The sequence below is a fragment of the Dipodomys spectabilis genome, unplaced genomic scaffold (assembly GCF_019054845.1).
Source record: "Dipodomys spectabilis isolate Male_0828 unplaced genomic scaffold, ASM1905484v1 ptg000170l, whole genome shotgun sequence".
NCBI lineage: Eukaryota > Metazoa > Chordata > Mammalia > Rodentia > Heteromyidae > Dipodomys > Dipodomys spectabilis.
In genome coordinates, this window is record NW_024870847.1 from 1482597 (window position 1) to 1497340 (window position 14744).

Here is a 14744-nt window from a genome sequence, read left to right on the forward strand (position 1 = left end):
ATGGCCAAACAGCCTATATCCACAGGAGTGAAAGCCAGGCCATAGGCCAACACACTAAAGGAAGACATGGTCCGGAAGTATTGTAGGTGGCAATGTCCCAACATATGGGACAGCTTAAATAGAGCTTTTTCTTAGGAAAGATACTCTATTAAGCCATACCTCTTCTTCTGGGTTTATCACTGCTTAATTGGAGACAAGTCTCATGGACTTTGTTGCGTGGGCTGGTCTGAAATCATGATCCTCAGATCTCAGGTTCCTAAGCAGCGAGGATAATAGGCATGAGCCACCAATATCTAGATTACTTATTCCTTTAATAAAAATAAAATGGCTACAGCATGGTTTAACAGAGAGCTTGAATCCTTTCCTGAGTCTTAGAGATCTTCTGACTAGAAGCAGAACAGCAAACTGACATGTGGGAAACTGTGTCTACAATATGAAACCATTTTCCAAAAGAGTATCTGGCTCATCAGTTTGGCTTCAGGACTCACAAAATTAACATTCAATTCTCCACTGAAGTAGAGGGTATTCATTGCATGCTCTGCAGCATCATAAATCACTTGCTGGTCATTCAAAACCCCTCTTTTCAATAGGAAATACTCAAAAAATTCTGTTCATTGAATAATCATGACAACCTTAGGAGATGGGAAATACCAGTATCCAATTGTATATTGTGGTGCTTGAACTCAGGTCCTATTCCTGATTCACTTTCTAGAACTCTACTTCTTGAACCACAGCTCCGTTTCTGTTTTTGTTTTTGTTTAGTTGGTCATGGAGCTTGAACTCAGGGCCTGGGTGCTCTCCCTGATCCACTTTCTAGCACTCCACCACTTGAGCCACAGCTCTATTTCTGTTTTATTTTGTTGTTGTTGTTATTCTTGCTAGTCATGGGGCTTCAACTCTGGGACTGGGTGCTGTGTCTCATCTCTTCAGGTTAAGGCTAGCATTCTACCATTTGAGCCATAGTGTACTTCAGGCTTTTTCTTCTTATGTGATTCTGAGGATTCCAACCGAGGGCCTCATGCATACAAGGAAAGCACACTTCTACTGAGCCACCTTCTCAGCCCACTTATGGTTTTTGAGGGATTAATTGGAACTAAGACTCTCATATGACCTTTTCTGCCTGGGCTGGCTTTGAAACACAATCCTTCCATCTCAGTCTCCTGAGTAAGAGTGTAGGCATGAGCCACCTGTTCTTGGCTCCATTCACATTTGTATACAAGTGAATAAAGCTCAGTGATATAGTGTCTTCCTCTTTAACCAAAAGCAGGTAAGAAACCAGAATTTTATTTGAAATTCAGTTGAATCTGAGTCTATATTCTTAACAACCAGGCTGTAAGTTATTTGATCTTTGCACAAGTGTGTTAGTAGATATAGAACACATGTCATGATTTTTCTATTTCAAATGGCCCATGACAGATAGTTGGGCATGGTGGTGTAAGCCTGTAATTCCATCACTTGGGAGGCTGAGGCAGAAACACATTAAGTCCAAGGCTGTCTTGGCTGTGTAGTGAGATGCCATCTCAGAAGGGCAGAAAGGAAATGGCTCCTGACTATATAAGCCTTAGCAATTACTTTCCCATTTTCAGTGTCAACAAAGAAAAGCCTAAGACTCTCCAAGCCCAAACCGAAAGCATGGCCAAAAAGAATTTCCCAAAATACCTGGATACCAGCTGTGTCGACTAATTCTTGGGCCAATACAGTGTCATCCAAAGGCATTTTTGAACAGTTGGATCTATCACCCCTTCTCCCTCTCTTCAGAAAGCACTTAAGACATTGGCAACTGTAATATTAAGTGACTAGCAAGTGTCACATGGTACCTGAAGACACTAATGGTTCGTGGTATACATTCTGTGAATTAGAACTTATTAAGTTTGCTGCCAAAGCTGCAGCAGGTGCAGTACCAGTTGGGAGAGGACAGCAGGCTCCATAGCTTGAGCCCTATGACCTACTGAGTGCACCATTGAACCCAGCAGCCCTTCACAAAAGGCCAGGAGAGAAGGCTGGATTGACATAGAACCATACCTTCCTTCTCAGGGGGCCACCATGGTTCGTGAGGCTCCTTTGGTGTGCCATGCTACCGTCACCTCACTTCTGCTTCCTGGAAGGATAAGTCTGACCACGTGCCTGTGTCACTTCACTCCCACTTCCGGTCTGGTGGGTAAGGCCATTTGACTGCACCACCTCACTCCTGCTTCTGGTCTAGGTGAGTGGGGGCTGTGGGCTTTCACCACAACACTCCTGCTTCTGGTCTGGCTGGGTAGTTGCCATTGTCTGTGTCACCTTACTCCTATGTTCCCTCTGGATGAGAGGGTGCCGCATGCCTGTGTCACCTCACTCCTCCTTCCAGTGTGAGTGAGTTGGGGCCTCATGCTTGTGTTACTTCACTCCTGCTTCTGGTCTGGGTGGGTCCAGATTGGCTCTGAGCTTCTTAATCCCTGTAGATGCTGTTTACCCGCATGGATTGCAGCCAGGCAAAGCATGACATCAAGGGATTAGAATGGCACCTTGTTAGGTTTGAGAACTCTGTTATAAAATTGTGTGTGTGTGTGTGTGTGTGTGTGTGTGTGTATGCACATCATGTGTGCACCCATGTTCACTGATCTTGGGGTTTGAACTCAGTGACTGAGGTCTATCCCTGAGGTATTTGATCAACATAGAGCTCTACTGATTGAGGCACAGCTCAGCATACAGCTTTTTTGTGGTTAATTGGGATGAAAAGTCTACCAGATTTTGCTGTCTGGGCTGGCTTTGAACGACTATCCTCAGATATCAGACTTTTCTGTAGGTATTATGTATAGGTGTGAGCTACTGGAACCTCTCTCTTTGCTCAATTGCTATCCAGAGAGAAATGTGCATGGCAAGCATTCCGGAGGAAAAAGAATTGAATTCTTCCAATGAGCAATGGTGAAAATACTCAGATTCTAGCCCAATGTTGGTGGATCAAGCCTGTAATTCTATCAATTCAGGAAGCTGTAATCTGAAAATTGCCGTTAGAAAGTGTATGGAGGACTGAGTCCTTAAGACTCTTTATCTACAATGAACCATCACAAAACCGGAAGTTGAACTGTAGCTCCAAGTTGTAGAGAGCCAACCTTCAGTGAAAAAGCTCAAGGAAAGCACTCAGGTTGTGAGATCAAGCCCAGTGACTACAAAAAAAAATAAGAAATATACCTGGGTATTCAGTATAAGTTTACCATTTTAAATATCACTTTCCCATTATATTTAGCTCTGTCATAGGTGCATGAATCAAAGGGGAATAAGAAGCTTGGCTAAAAAATATAGGCAGCATTGTGCGGGGGAGGGGGGCAATGCGTGTGTACATGCACATTTGGCAGTCCTGAGGCTTGACCCTAGGGTCTTCATCTCTTGCTTGGCTTTTTATCCATCAAGGCTGGTATTCTGCCACTTGATCTAAAGCTCTATTCCCAGATTTGTTTTTATTGTTAATTGGAGATAACAGTTGTACATACTTTCCTGCCTGTGGTGGCTTATTCTAAACCATGACTATTTTGAATCCTGCTGTAAAAAATGTGTGTGCACACAGCTCTACTATAACGCTGACTTAAATTTCTTCAGGTGTATATGTAGGATTTCCTGGGTGGAATTTCCACACTGATTTCTGTTGTGGTTACATTGATTCACTTAATTGGCAACACTGTGTAGAGTGTCTTTCCCCACCTCTTTGCCAGTATTTGTGTTTTCTTTGATAATAGGCATTCTCATTAGGCAGAGATGGAACTTCAACATATATTTGATTTCCATTTCCTTGATTGCTAAAGACATTGAATATTTTTCGTGTATTCTGGAGACATCTATATTTAATTTGGGACCTATCTAGTCAATACACTTACCTATTTATTGATAAGATTATTTGTTCTTTTCCCTTAATGTTCTTTGTGTGTTTCATATTTTGAGTCTATACATTCTAGACGTTAGGAATTCTTCTGTTACTCGAAAGGCAGGAGTTTAGGCTTATTTCACTTATTCTTACCAAAAGACAACTTGTAAGCTTCAAGTTATTTAATCTATGATTGATTTAAAAATGAGCTGACAGAATTAACTCTCAGAGTGACTGCCAACAAGTACAAGTTTTGAACTCAGAATTCAGTGTCTACAAAGAGAGATATATTTTAGTATTTTAAATAAAAAAGAGATGTATATTAGTATTTTAAATCAATAAAAGCTAATCAGCTACATTTTCTCAAAATATGTAATTCTAAATATTTCACTACTCTTCAAGGTAAAACTATTGCAAATTTTAGCACAAATTAACAATTTTACGTTCTATTTATTTCCTTGGCAATCATTCAAGCTAGCCAAATTGAAAAAAATACTATTTTGACCAGTTGCTGGTGGCTAACATCTGCAATCCTACTACTGAGGAAGCTGAGATCTGAGGATTTCAGTTCAAAGCCAGTCTGGTCAAGAAACTCTGTGAGACCTACTTCCAAAAAACCACCAGAAAACCAGAAGTGGTGCTGTGATTCAAGTGGTAGAGCGCTCTCCTTGAGCTGAATAGATGAGGGACTGCCCCCAGACCAAAAGGTCAAGGCCAACAACCAACCAAAACAAACAAAACAAGAAGAAAAAAAGAAAAAAACCAACTGTATGAAGAAGAAGAATCTCCAAGTTTTTATTCAAATTTTTAATGCTTGTGGCAACTGTTTTCATTTGGTAAAAAGTGGACAGCTTATATATGTCATTGTGATAAATTTGCTACTATGTGGTTGCTTTTCTCCTATTTATAGTTTTATTCATCTAACATTATTGAAGATGAAAAATCCATGAAGGGCAAGACATATTATTTGGCAAAACTGGTCAGTTAAAATGACTAGTACATTCTAGTACTTTGGCAAAGAAGCTGTCATTTTTATTCCCTCCCCAGGATTTGAACAATGAAAAAAAAATGTCTTGACTTTTCCAAAAAGTGAGTAAGATGGCTCATATTGAAATAATTAGAAGATAGTGAAAAGAAAGTTTAGGGTGCATAATATGTTTAATTTTTAACCTTTCTCACAAAAAACTTCCAAGAAAGTTAAACACATTTGTTATAGATATTTATATCAAAGAGCCCACTGCAGGTGCCTGACACCTATAGTGTGCAACTCAGGAGGATGCGATCTGTGATTGAGATTGGAGCCAACCTGGAAAAGCAATAATTGCATGGATGATGCCTCCTACTATTATATCATGTCTTTTCCTCCAATCCTCAAAGTGAAGCTGTCTCCCCACATGACCATCCTTCTGATTTATTGACATTAACTTTTTGATTTATGGTTTTCTCCAACAGCATGACATGTGCATGGAGGCAGGCCATTCACATCTGTATTCACATCTTTCTCTCTAGTTGCCTACAATAGTGCCTGGTCCTCACTGCTTAGTAGTCTTGTGTTTAGATGAGCCTGTTCTGCTCATAAAATCTCAAAGTTCAATCAGGAAAGTTCATCAAGCTGTGGTCTTATGGTAAACAGTCATTTCTTCTAAATATTATGTTTTTCTCCTTGTGTATCTAAGTCCACCTAAGGGTGAGATCAGTGCCTGACATCTATCGGTTGTAATAGCAAAGGTAGCTATGATATCATAGAAATTTATTGTGAAGCTTCAGGAAGACCTGATAACTGAAGCACCCAAATTGGTAGGTTCCCACATCCTGGAATACATTCCACATATCTGCAATCAAACCATCATTCATTCTCTGCTGGGCTCAGACTCATCGTATGTTTCCCTTCTCTATTTAAAATAATGAAAAATATGTTTTTGATATGTTATTGAATTATTGAAATGTGCCTCCAACCAAAAAAATAATTCCATTAGTGGAATGTAAATATAAGGCATGGATAAAATCAATCATAAAAACTCCTAGGGAAAAGATCAAAAGTGGCAGCTACTACAAAAGTTGTTTCTTAATCTCAGCACTGGTGTCTCACACCATAATCCTAGTATAATGTAAACTAATGAAACTTTTCTTTTTGTACCAGTCCAGGGGCTTGAACTCGTGGCCTGGGCTCTGAGATCATTTGATGAAGCCTAGCACTTTACTACTTGAGTCATAGCCACACTTCTAGTATATTTGGTAGTGTAGTGGAGATAAGAATTTCACAGACTTTTCTACCTATGTTGGCTTCAAACTGTGATTCTCGATGTCAGCCTCTTGAGTAGGATTACAGGCATGAGCCACCAGTCCCCAGCTAAAAGTTATTTTTGTAAGATATAAAAGTTTACTTATACGGGGGAAGAAAGGGGGAGGGCGACAGCGGTAGGGGAGGGCGAGGGCGAGGGCAGAGCCTGAGGGTTCCACACACCCCGCACCAGCGCCTCGTGGCACACCCCACTCTCCTCCCATGGCTTGGACGGCTGCAGTCCTCTTGGTCCTCGTGGTCCTCAGGGGCCTGTGCAGGAGCAGCGGCAGCAGCAGGCAGCCAAAGCGGCCCACCTACCCTGCAACCCAGGCCTGGCCGGCACGACAGCAGGTGATGGAGTAGCTGGCCGCCAGTGTAGCAGAGAAGCACTGAATGAGCCAACCCTGCCGTCCCAGAGGAGCGCACTCCCGTGCCGCATCCATGAGGCCCGCCGGCTCAATGAGTGAACAGAGTATCTGTCAGGGAAGAGCTGCTGCATTGGTTTGTGATGATGCCAATAAAAGTGGGTGCCAGCTGTGGTTCAACTGGGTTCAGCAGAGTTCATATCTATCACCATACAGGCAACAACACACTCAGAGTGCTGGGCAGGAAGATCCAGGATCATCAGTTGGTGATCAGCTGTGCCATCCCCAAAGGATTAAAGTATAATCAAGCAACACAGACCTTCCACCAGTGGCGAGATGCCAGGCAGGTGTACATTCTTAACTATGGCAGCAAAGAGGATGCTAATGTCTTCGCAAGTGCATGATGCATGCCTTAGAAGTGCTGAATTCACAGGAGGCAGGACCAAAATTGCCTAGATAAAATTCACAACTGCCTGATCAAGTTCAAAATGGCCCATCCCAAGAAGAGTTGGACATCCAAAGAAGACAACTGCAAGAATAGAAACGTCAGAAGGAGCTGGAGAGGGACAGGCTGGAGACAGAAAGAATGGAGAGGGAAAGACCAGAGAGAGAAAGCTAGAGTGAGAGAGGCTGGAGAGAGGTTGGAAAGAGAGAGGTGGAGCAGCTGGAGCGGGAGCAGATGGAGCAGCTGGAGCAAGTGGAATGTGATCAAGAGAGCAGAGTGCCGAGTAATGCCACCTCTGCCTTTGTGGAAACCCCTGTAAACTCTGAGCTGGGAGACCCCTCTGCTTCTGAGCCAGGCTTTCAGGAAGCCTCTCAGCTGTCGGAGGCTCCAGCCCCGCAGGGTGTTATCCTGGGACCACCTGCACCTCCATCTCCTCCAACACTCCCACCAGGTCCAGCCCAGGCCTCTGTAGTCTCTCCTCCCCCAGAACCTCCTCCTTCACCCCCACTGCTATCCTCTGGCCCTCCTCCCCCATGCCCTCTTCCTAATCAAGCCCCTCTCCTGTACCACCTCCTGCCCCTCCCTTCCTGCATCCGGATTTTTTTTTAAGGATCCTTTTCAGAAGACAATCGTCCTTTAACTGGACTTGCAGCTGCGATTGCTGGAGCCAACCTTAGGAAATTGTCACGGGTGGAAAATGCCTCTTTGCACGATGTTCACAGATGTGAACTCCGTGTCAGCTAAAACAGACATGTGTGGTGGAAATGGACCCGTTCCCTTGGCAAGTAGCAGCTTAATGGAGGAAATTAGTCTCCTGATGGCCAGAAGGAGGAGAATGGCCGAAAAGGGATCAACAATAGAAGCAAAAAATGAAGAATCAGAACCTGTAACTTCTAAGGTCTCATCAACAAGTACACCTGAACCAACCAGGAAACCTTGGGAAAGAACAAATACAATGAATGGCAGCAAGTCACCCGTCATCTCCAGATGAGATTCTCCAAGGAAAAATCAGATTGTTTTTGACAACAGGTCCTATGAGCCATTATAAGTCCACACTCTTGTCCCAGCCCAGTGCCGACTGGGTCCAGACAGAAAGCCTTGACTGTGACAGACTGAAGCAGGATATTTTAGATGAGATGAGAAAAGAACTAACCAAGCTGAAAGAGGAGTTCGTTGATGCAATCAGGCAGGAGCTGAGCAAGTCAAATACTGCATAGAGAAGCAAACTAAGCAGAGATAAGACTTGAATCTGGAGAAAAACAAAAATTCCTACAAACAACTGTCAACACCCCCCCTACAGTTACGAGCTATCAGAAGAAAGTGGAAAAGGAGTCAAGGGAAAATCCCCATCCTCTGAAACCTTCTTAAGTTGTGACTCTGGCGATCATCTGTTTTCATCTCCGTTTGCTGCTGCTTTGACCTTTACTGCAGGATGAAAAGAGAGTTATGTATGAGTTTCCATAACATTTATGCAGAAAATATAAACCAATCAGGCAAGATCGCCATGCATTGAGATATTTTCATGTTGAAATAAAACCACACATTTCCCACAACCCACTGCTAAAATAAAGAGTAGAAAGGCTCATGAAGTTCTCCCCCCCTTCCACATCCTCCCCTCTTTGAGTGCTGAGGAACTGAGCAAGCTCTGCTTTTGTATTGCATGTCTCTCTCTCAGGTTTGTCTTCCTATCATATTTGGTATTCCATGACTAATTGAGATCAACGCTATGTAGGTTTAGATCTTAAGATGAGGAACAAATAGAATTGTACATGTTTTCAAAGGATGACATTTACAAGAAAGTGTCTGTAGATGACCAGGTCCGTCGTGAGTGATTGTACAGTGATAGGAAGTCCAAGTTAGCCTTTAGTGGTTAATTAGAGAAGAGAGCATTAAGGACTTTCTTCAATTTTCAGCCTCCTGAATCTGGCATAGCTCTTCTCTCCAATTAACTTTCCCACAAAAGCCAAACGTTATGGTTAGTCCGATGTATGCACTGAGAGAGCATCTGAAATTCAATTTCTACTCCCAGGCCAAGCAAAAATGAAAAAAATAATAAAAATAAAAGGAGGTGGAAACAAGCACATATTAAAGTTTTAAAATGACCCAAATGTTGCTGGTCATGTGTGTAATCCTTACTACACAAGAGGCTGACATCTGAGGATTGCAGTGTAAAGTCAGCCAGGGGAGGAACCTGCTTGAGACTCTTATCTCCAGTTACACAGCACAAAGCCTTGAACTGTGGCAGAGGTGTTAAAAACACCAGCATTGATTGTGAAAGCTAAGATATAGGTCCCAGAGTCAGAGGTGAAGCCGCAGGACCAATAAAAATTTAAATGGAGAGAGGATGAATAGAGGATGAAATCTGTGGAGCATGCGTCAAAGTTAGCCCATACAAGAAAGTCCATAAGGCTTTCTCTCTGTGTGCATCTGTGTGCTATCCTATGGCTTGAGAATGTTTTGTTCAAAGATAGAGCTCCACCACTCCCAACTTTTCATTGATTAATTGGAGCTAAAAGTCTCATGGACTTTCCTGCCCTGGGTGGCTTTGAACCATGATCCTCAGATTTCAGGCAACTGATTCATTCGGGGCTTTGCATAAGGCTCATCTCCTATTAACTACCAAGAATTAAAAAAAAGTGGAGTTGAGCTGTGACTTAAATGGCAAACTGGGTAATCACTTTTTAGGACAGCACCTAGGGCGTTAGTTCAAGCACCAAGACAAAACAAGTATATCTACAAGCTTTCCTTTGGCTCATTTGGTAAGCCACTAGTCTTGAAGATAAAGCTCTGGCATTGTATCCAATCTCTGATTTGTAGCCCCATGACTAGCACATATACAATAAAAATTTTTTAAAAATGCAAAGAAAATTTTAAGTGGAAAAAAGAACATATTAACATTTTAAAATGAGCAATGGTTTTGTGGTTCATGTGTATAATTGGAGTACTTCAGGAATCTGAAATCTGAGGATCAGTTTGTAGCCAGACTACACAGAAAAGTACATTAGAATCTTATGTCCATAAGCCAGAAAAAAAGCTAAAAGCTGAGCTGTGGAAGTTGTAAAACATCATCCTTGTGCCAAAAAGCTAAGAAACACAAGGACACTTGTGGTTCTGTCTTGTAATCCTAGCTACTCAGGAGGCTGAGGTATGAAGATCACAGTTCAAAGCCTTCCTGGGAAGGAAAGTTCATGAGACTCTTATGTCCAATTAACCACCAGAAAACCTTAAGTGACACTGTAGGTGAAGAACTCGAGCATTCACCTTAAGCTGAAGCGCTCAAAGACAGCACTCAGGCCAAGAGTTCAAACCCTACCCTCCGTAAAAATAGGTAAGAAACAGCAATGAGGCCCAGAGATTAGGTCTACTGACCGCAATAAAAAAGCATTGAGGTTGAAGGGAAGAGCTGGTTAAAAATATTAAAATAAGACAGAGGCTGGTTGCTTATGCCTATAAATCCTAGCTACCCAGGAGGCTGAAATCTAAGGGCTGCAGTTCAAAGCCAGACCTACCAAATGTCCATGAGACTTGTGCATGTAATTACCAGTACGAGGAATTGAACTTGCCCTGTTTTACTCAAGGCTAGAGTCCTACCACTCCAGCTTTTTGGTGATTAATTGGAGATAAGAATCTCAGACTCCGGCTGGGAAGTTGGCTCAGTGGTTGAGTGCTTGCCTTGCATGCATGAGACCCTGGATTTGTTTCCTCAGAACCACATATACAAAAAAAGCCGGAAATGGTGTTGCAGCTCAATTGATAGAGCGCTAACCTTAAGCTGGAATGCTGAGGGACAACGCCTAGGCCTACTGCTCAGGCCCCACAACCAATGGAAAATAAAAGAACCTCAGACTTTGCTGCTCAGACTGGCTTCAAACCAAGAGCATCAGATTTCAACTTCCTTACTTGTGCTGGGCTTTGCCTGAGACTTTTCAAAAAGAAAGAAGCTGGAAGTTGCGCTGTGACTCAGTTGGCAGAACTGAGCAAAATCTCTGAGGCAGTGGCCAGTCTCTAGATTGAGAAAAAAAAAAAACATAAAAACTTTCAAAAATAAATAACACAATGTAATACAAAAAATGTTAATATGATGCAAAGGAAAACTATGTTTCTTTTAAATGCAGCAAACAAGAACACACTACAAAATTTCAAAATAATATACTGAAAGTAAGGGGAAAGGAAAATTTTTAAAATTCATGCAAATATTAAATCTAAACTGACATGACCAAAATCTAATGTTATCAGAAATTTATCTCTTACTTTTCTCTCACTTGTAAATGCTTACAAGCAATTGTCCCTCCAGTTTCAGCACTAGTATGGTGATTTGGAAATGACCTTTCTATGCAGCCTTGTCTGAATAGGGATCTTCCTTCTTTAGCCTCGAGTTAAACTACAGCCACTGCCCTCATTTTAATTCACAAATCCTTTAAAACTCAACCTCAATATTCAAATGATGGGTCATATGTAAAAGAATGAATAAACATCAGAGATCCACCAGAGATCCTCTGAGGAATACAATCATAACAGTAGAAGAGCACCAACCACTCAAGGCAGGTAACAGAAGGAAGATTTAGCATTTCTTTTTTTGGATGTGCAGGGGGTTGAAAACAGGGCCTTATGATTGCTCGGAAGGAATACAATTCAGTGATATTAATTATATCCACACTACTTTGTAACCATTACCTCTGTTCATGAACTTTCTTTTCAATACTGATGGAATCCACACAATCATTGAGTATTAATCACCCCCAATGACCTGCCCCAGAAACTTTTAATCTCCCATTTTTCTCTTATGAAATGGTTTAGTCAATATATTTCACATAATAGATTATTTTTGTGTCCATCGATGACATATATATTAATTGCAGCCTTTTGTGGATGAGTCATCATTTATGCATACCTCACGTTTTATAAACCTATTCATCTGATAGACACTCCAGGTGTTTACAACTCCTGACTATTGTAAACATTGCTGATGTTATCGTTGGCATGTGAGCTATTGGTTTTTGTTTTCAGTTCTTTTGGGTATACAATGAGCAACGGAATTGCTGGGTCATGTGGTAATGCTATGCTATGTTAGAAGAATGTGTCAAATTCTAACATAATTGCTATATCACTTTCATCACCACAGAAATGTACAAATGGTCAGCAAAATGTACAAAAGTATTTCAAATCTTCCACAGCTGTGCCCTAAAGGATCATTTTTTTTTTACTTTTTACTTGGTTTTATTTAGGCCATGCAGGTCTTGAACTATGTAGCATTGTCTAGAGCTAAAGTGAGAACAATACCAAATGCCACTGACCCAGCCTCCGAAAACATTTATTCTGGTAGTCATTTTTTCTAGAGATAAATTTTAGTGATTATATGCATGTTAACTCTTTTAAAATAAGGTTTTGAATTTTAAAATGACATATAATTGTAATGACTCTGTGTACCATCTTTATTATAAGAAAAAATATATTTACTAAAACTATAAAAAGACAAAAAGGGTTTGAACTATCTGAGTTAGATGTCAGCTTCCCAGCAGAAAAATACATTACAATCACAGTCTGATAAAGACCCAAGAGAAATAACACAATAAGAGCTCATCTAAAGTAAAATGAAGAGCAAGGACTGGGGCAGGAGTAGAGCACTTGCTTACCAAGCAGCCTCTGAATCAAAACCCCAGTACTGCCAAGGGATAAATAAAATATTAACACTTAAGAAAAGGTGCATATTATAGTATGATGGATGACATAGAGGTACACACCTGTACCTAGGCAGTAGAATTATGAAGTTAAGAACAGTCTTGGCTACATAATGAGACTCATCTTGAATAACATAGAATAAAATAAATCAAACTACATTTTTAAAGACTAAGGTGTAGTTTAAATATAATTCAAATTGTTTTGCATGTGCAAGGAACTGATATAATGCACAAAAATTATATGCTTTAATAACTACAATGTCAGTTTATCAGTGCAGTACAAGGTGCCCCTTGTCTGGAATCCATCCTAAGACAGTTGGTCCACCTGTCTTCTGGGATAGACTGAGGGCGTTGCTGGGCAAACTATATTTTGATCTCCATTCTTGGGTCCCACTTACAAATCTTTTTTTAGTAGAACCCCTACAAATCTCTCCCATCCCAATAACAGCCTCCTGGCTTTCAAGTGATGTTATCTTTGATATCTCTTAGGGCTCTCCACTCTTGGCTGGATCTGCTCTGTTCCTAGGCCCAAATTCAGCTGCTTGTTCTGAGAAGAGTGGTAGCTATTTTGCTAGCCAACTCTGTCCTCTGCCATCTCCTCCTCAAATTAGTCTTTGTTTCAGTATGAATCTGCTCAGATGGTAGAGCCAACCTGGGCTGGCTTTGATCCCTGATCCTCAGATCTCAGTCTCCCTTGCGCCTGTCATCATTTCTTCCTTCGAGGAATATTTCAGGGGGATAGAATAGCACAGCACCACATACATTTGTAAGGAATTGCCCCGGGGTGAGCCAGATGCTCAGACTCAAACCACTGACCTTGATATTGCCTTTGGTGTCCAATAGGATGTTGTTGGACTTAAGGTCGCATGTGATTCTGTTTTGGTATAGGTGTTGCACAACACTTACAATTTGTATGATGAGCCTCCTGGTTTAATCCTTATATTGATGGCAGGATTTTCAGATCCACCCCAAGAGGTATCCCCTAATGGCGAATTCCATGATGAGATATACATACTCTTCCTTCTCCATCACTTAGTACAACCTAATGATGTGTTTGTGCCATACCGTCTTAAAAATGTTCACCTCATTCTTTATCCAATGATGAGGACTCTCACTTCTAGAGTATTTTAAATGCCACATCCTTGTCTGTGAGTTGGGGATGTGCCAGCTTCACTTGTCCATAGATACCTTTGTGGATGAGCTCTTTCATCTGGTATTGTTCGGTGATCTCTTCCTTCAAGGAGCTTGAGCTTGATTCTTTGTGTTCTTCCATCTTTCTGCTATTATGGCAGGTAGCAACCCTACCTAAAATAAACTAAATAAAATATTCGAAAACCCAGAAAAAGTAAAAAGAAATACCAAAATCCAAACAACAACCAGTCCCCACAAGCAAAACAATCAGCTTTGAGTCAGTCCAGCGGGTCCTCAAGCAAGATCTCCCAGATCAGTTAACTGACATAGGTTGGAAGATGGTGGCTTCCTATATATCCTGCATGGCCTCACACCTTGGAGCAATCACAACCAGGCATAGTGATATCATGGAGGAAATGGACCAATCAGAGTCTGGGCCAGTGAGGTCCCAGAAATAGTGGACCAATCACAGCCTGCCAAAATTGACACTCTACCTCTTAGGCCTCAAAGACGGTTACTAAGGACTCCAGGTGGGTTGGAAGTTGCTCTGGTCTTTATCATGGCATTTCTGAAACCACTAGGACAGTGGTCAAAATCCTCTGATTTTCTAGAGGACTACTGCATATCATAAATTGCTTCAGTGGTGACACTAGCTAATAGTCTCCGTTCTTGATGGCCACCTTATCCTATGTCTTGTTCCAGCAATGGCCCTGCACAAGGCCTCCCTCCTTCTCAAGGACACCTGTGTCCTACAACTTCCTCCTGAGAGACAAGTTCCAGGCTGGATTTGAGCCACAATCCTCACAATTCACCTTCCTGAGTAGTTAGGATTATAGGCTTTAGCCATCGGTAGGTACTTAGCTCATCTCTTACATTTGGAAGAAGTATATTTGTTAGAAAGGTGGGTTTTCGATATGTCCTTTTAGCACTTTAAATTTGTTGCCCTTGCTGTCCAATAGTTAACCTATTTTCTCATGAGAAATTTTTCATAATAACATTGAAGATC

General features: G+C 41.5%; 1 pseudogene; it reads left to right on the forward strand.

Annotated features, from left to right (window-relative positions):
• The first annotated feature begins 6578 nt into the window (after nt 1-6578).
• LOC122119484 lies at nt 6579-8211 on the forward strand (annotated as a pseudogene).
• The last annotated feature ends 6533 nt before the right edge of the window (nt 8212-14744 follow it).